Here is a 5,890-nt window from a genome sequence, read left to right on the forward strand (position 1 = left end):
TGTCTGTTTTGTCTCGGCTGACACCAGGGGGCAGTATTTCTCTTCACATGTCCCTCAGCTTCCTGCACTGTCCCAGTTATGGAGTGAGGCCCCTGACTGGAAGAATTGATTAATGTACTGATGAAATATGGCTCTATTCTCACTGAGGCAGTGGCTTTTTTTAAATTTTTTATTTGTTTTTATTTTTTAACCAGCCTGTAGTAGTAAATAATGCAGTGACTCCCTCTGTCCGCACACAGCAACGGTTACTAACTACTTCAACACTTTTGATTGAACATGATTTTACAAGCTGTAACTTAAAGTTAAAGTGTATTAGCTAGTGGACGAGCAACGTAAACACTGCATAACGTTCAAGATTGTGGTGTAAACAAGATTTAGATCCCAATCCTGGTCCATGTTTTAGAAGTTGCCTCGCTCCCACACACACCTGATTCAAATAAACGGCTTGTTATCAGGCTTCTGCAGTGTTTTCATCAGGTGTGATCTGAACGCACTGATTTAGATGACCTTTAACATGGCATGGACCTGAAACTGCTCATCTGTACGGGGATATTCTCACACAGTCATCTTTAGGGTTCGTCCGGGTTTGCCAGAGGTCAGAGAGGAACGACCACACTTTGACCGGCAGTAAGTCTGCTAACCACTCTTTACACTTCATTTTGACTTCCAGGTCTTGTTTTCTTACATAATGTCACCTATCAATTTGGCTCCCAGCCGAAAAAACTAATTGAAAGAACGCTGTGTGCTCCAAGTCTAAACTGTTTACAAGCCTCACTTTTATATTATGGCATGTTGTTTACTCCTTCATGGGCATGAGTGCTGCCCGGTGTTTGAGTGTATTCGTACACACACACACACACACACACACACACACACACACACACACACACACACACACACACACACACACACACACACACACACACACACACACACACACACACACACACACACACACACAGAAGCAGTCATCAAACATTGGCCTTGTGGGCAGCCACACACTGCCCTATTCTTTTCCTCTATGTGTGTGTGTGTGTGGAAGTACATGTGTGCGCACACAGGCCTCCTTCCCATTCACTGTGCCTTTTGTGTGGGTGTCTGTCAGCGGTGTTGTCTGCAGGCAGGCCCCCATTGTGTTCAACTACTGTTCCTTATTGACACAGGGCCCCCGGCACTTCGTGTTCCCATGGCCCCCCAGCCGCTGCGGACGGAAGGCTGAAACCGGAGCCCCGGACCTGGGGAGAGTTTGTTTGCACTCCCTTTTCTCTCCCTTGGTGCCTGCTCCAGGAGCTGGTGTCCATAGGGACGGGGCTAAACGGATGGCGGCATAGTGCAAGAGTGTGTGTGTATGTGTGTGTGTGCATTGCAGTAAAGGGAGGTTTGGGGCCGTGTGTGTGTGTGTGTGGGCATGGCGCATTAAAATGTAGGTGGAAAAACAGGTAATCATGTGGTCACAGCCGCAGCTGTCAGGAGAACCCCATGTCATGTCACCATGGTGTGTGTGTGTGTGTGTGTGTGTGTGTGTGTGTGCGTGTGCGTGTGTGTGTGAGACCTTCACGGTGTATTAGTCCCTTTGCCGTGGTCTGTAATGACTTGATGTTTCACAGCGAGGTCAAAAGGAGATCAAACATTAATGGGGAAGATTATACTCGGGATGGCTATTATCTCCTCCGTGACCTGCTGTGACCCTCCCACTGGTGTTGAGACAAATCCTGCTCCCATGTGAAAAGTGATCCCAGCAGGACACACGGCTTAATGCCGCGCTGCACATGTCCTGCATTTACGCTGCTGCTGCTGATGTTTTTGGGTGAATGTGGCACACACACACACACACACACACACACACACACACACACACACACACACACACGGTATTACCATGTGAAAACAAAAGGGTAGTTAAGATGTAGAGAGTTCTCTGGTGGCCTCTCGTATGTCCTTTTATTTTCAGTCTCTTTATTTGGAGTCACAAGCCAAGTTAAGGCAACACACACACACTCTCTGCTGTGTGTGTGTGTGTGTGCTCTTCCTGTGCTTGTGTGGACCACCCCCTGGCAAAACAACTTTTTTGTGGGGACATTTTTCCTTGTGGGGACATTATGCCCAGTCTCGAAAGTGGTCCCCACAATGTGGTAAAGACATGTAGGTGTGTGTGTGTGTTCCTGAGGGTCTGTCATCATCTGTCCATGACTGTGTGTGTGGACCACTCCCTGGCAAAACACCTTTTTTGTGGGGACATTTTTCCTCGTGGGGACGTTATTCCCTGTCCAGAACGTGGTCCCCACAATGTGATAAAGATATGTAGATATGTGTGTGTGTGTCCGTGTGTAAGCTCTTGTCTTTCTATGCTTGTGTGGACCACTCCCTGGAAAAACACCTTTTTTATGGGCACATTTCTCCTTGTGGGGACATTATGCCCCGTCCCGAACGTGGTCCCCAAAATGTGATAAAGATATGTAGATGCGTGTGTGTGCATGCGTGTGTGTGTGTGTGTGTGTGTGTGTATGTGCTTGTATGTGCTTGTCTTTCTATGCTTGTGTGGACCACCCCCTGGAAAAACACCTTTTTTGTGGGGACATTTTTCCTCATGGGGACATTATGCCCCGTCCCGAACGTGGTCCCCACAATCTGATAAAAATATGTAGATGTGTGTGTATGTGTGTAAGCTTTTGTCTTGCTATGCTTGTGTGGACCACCCCCTGGTAAAACACCTATTTTGTGTGGTCATTTTTCCTCGTGGGGACATTATTCCCTGTCCCAAATGTGGTCCACACAATGTGGTAAAGACATGTAGGTGTGTGTGTGTGTGTGTGTGTGTGTGTGTGTGTGTGTGTGTTCTTGAGGGTCTACCAGCATCTGTCCATGACGGTGTGTTTGTTTATATGCATCTGTCAAAGTATGTGTGTGTGTGTGTGTGTGTGTGTGTGTGTGTGTGTGTGTGTGAGCGAGAGTGAGAGTAAAGCATGTGTGTGTCTATATAAATGTGTACACATACCACATCATCTCAGCGTGTGTCCCGGCACATCTACCAGTGTCGTGATGTGACACCTTGGATGTGTTCATGCATACACACAGCGAGTTTATGCACGTGATTGTGAGCGTGTGAGTGTGTGTGCGTGCGTGTGTGTGTCTGAGGGAAGGTGCTGGTTCCCACAGCTCAGATCTAATTCAGCTGTAACTCAATCTCCGTGTGAGTGCCGCTCCTCCACTGCTCTCCTCTCCCTCTGGAGTGTGCGTATGAGTTCATATACGTGTGTGTGTGTGTGTGTGTGTGTGTGTGTGTGTGTGTGTGGTGAGGAGACATTTCCCCTCTCAGACCCCTGAGGATCAATTTACTGTGTCAACGCCAGGACTTTGACGACAGCAACCACATTCACACACTTTCACACACAAACAACAAACACACATATACATACAGATACCCTACACCTTCTCCTGAGACATCTCTGTGGTTGTGTGTGACACTGGTGCTGTGTGCACATGTTTGTCTGTGTTTTTGTGTGTGTGTGTGTGTTTTATTTCTGCGGGACATGAGACACAACGTGATGCACCTTCTTTCAACCACTTGAGAGAAAAAGATCACAAATATCTCAGCCTCATGAATAGTCAATGAAGTCATAAACAAGATTTGCTTCTTCTGTGTTTTATTATTATGTCATATTTCGCAAGTGTTGCTCTCAAATGTCACTTTTTCCTGCATGGTGCAACAGTCTGCTGTGTTGTAATATGTATGAAATTGTAATATTGGCATAGCACATGTAGAAAAGTTCAAATTAAATTTGACTTTTTTTCATTTATTGTCCAATGTATAATGTTTTCTTTTTTTCTCTGTGTGGTGAATGCAGACTTCATTTCCTGTTCATATATTAAGTCTTTGATGGGTCATTTTGTGTTAAATGCCTTCCAACAGTGCAGGAAATTGGTTTTTCATTCTTTTCTTTTTTTTTTTACTGTTTTTATTTATTTTTTTGGCTATAATTTTGATGCAGCCCTTGTTTCTGTTATATTTTATATTATCTTGTCCTTGCAGACTGGGCACACTTATACATAACACCTTGAAAAATAAGTTTTTTTGTTTGTTTGTTTTGTTGTTTGTTGGAAAAAATGTGTCCTGGAAACACATTAATTGTGAATAGTAAGAATAATAGCTGAGTTTAATAGACAGTGGAAGGAAAAATAATTTAAATTGACTAACTAAAATAAACTTTTCATTCATTCTTATTGATATAAATAATGAACAGTTGTATATAATAAATAAATGCCTCTTCACACTTTGGAGGGAGATGATATGTGTGTGTGTGTGTGTGTATATATATATACGTCTATGTGTATGCATGTATATATATGTGTATGTATATATGTATATATATTTACGTATGTATATATATACATATATATGTAGAAATACAAACAACGTATAATTATATTCTACATATACATTGTATTTATATGTACTATATATTAGATTTCAGGCACCAGAATTGGTCCAAACTGACCTTAATGGGACAAATAAACAATACAATAACAAGTATTTAGGGCCCTGACATCTTTTACACCAATAATGTCCATATTTTAATCAGGTTTTCTAGTGTCAGCTGTCATATTGCAGTCATTTCCTCCATAATTTGAAGCACTGCATTATGTTTGGAGGTTACGGTCACAATTAAGTATTTAAAATATTTAAAAAATATTTGCTAACTCTGCTTATCAAACACTGTAAACAATCTATGTTTGAAGATGACTGTCAGTTTGTCTTCCTCTTGAAATTCATTGCCCCCTTGTGGCTGCAGGGGGCTATTGAGTTGTGAAGCTGGGTATCTTATTGTCATTTTAGTGGGCGACATCATCTCCCTCCAAAGTGTGAAGAGGCATTGATGGATATTTATAGATATTTTACATCTGAAGTGCACATTTGATATTGTTTTTCAGAAGAGACTGAGTCAACACAAAGAGACAGAGGAGATGAGGACATGTCTGCTCTCTGACAACAGACTGCTGTGGTCAGTCACAGAGGAGAGAAAGTGAGGAGGCAAGGAGACGAGGACGAGAGTGAAGGATGGAGGTGGGGTCGCCTCAGACTGAAAACAAATCCAAACAGATGTGGGTGAGTGTGTGTGTGTGTGTGTGCGTGTGTGAACATGTGGGAGTGTTTGTGTGAAAACAAATGTCGGTGTGTGTGTGTGTGTGTGCACACTATTGTTCATGTAAATTCTGGTGCCCATTGACTTTTACTGTTCAGGTGTTTATACAGTCACTGGTGTACATTCAGCACTTTGTTATTGTTGGATTCATGCAACTGTGTGTGTGTGTGTGTGTGTGTGTTTGCACTCCTGTGCTTGTATTTGTTACCTCTTCAGGACCTTTTCTGGCATAAACACTCATGTTTTCAGAACCAGTAGACCTCATGGAGACTAAAACCTGGTCCTAATAGAGCAGAACAACATTCCTGAAGAGCCGTTTATGTTTAAGACAAAGATTTGAATTGTGGTTATGGTAAATGCGAGGGATAATGCTTTTTTGTTTAGATTGTCCAAATGAATGGAAGTCAGTGAAGTGTCCTAAGAAGAATAGCTGTGCAAACCTCTGTGTGTGTGTGTGTGTGTGTGTGTGTGCTCTCAGTCCTGTGTTTACATACTGAAGTGTCAAGGTGTCACTATCGTTTCTCTTGATCACAAGCTCCCTGGTCCTTTTGACTTCCATACACACTCTACACACACACACACACGTTTGTGCAGCACTCATAGTGAGGACACTCATAGACATAATGCATTCCGTAAGCCCTTAGCCTTAACTTTAACTATCACAACTAAATGCCTAACCCAAACCTTTACCCTTAACCTAAACAAAACCCAATACTAACCCTAACCCTAAAGCCAAGCCCTAACCCTAA

This window comes from Microchirus variegatus (genome assembly GCF_963457635.1).
Source record: "Microchirus variegatus genome assembly, chromosome: 13".
NCBI lineage: Eukaryota > Metazoa > Chordata > Actinopteri > Pleuronectiformes > Soleidae > Microchirus > Microchirus variegatus.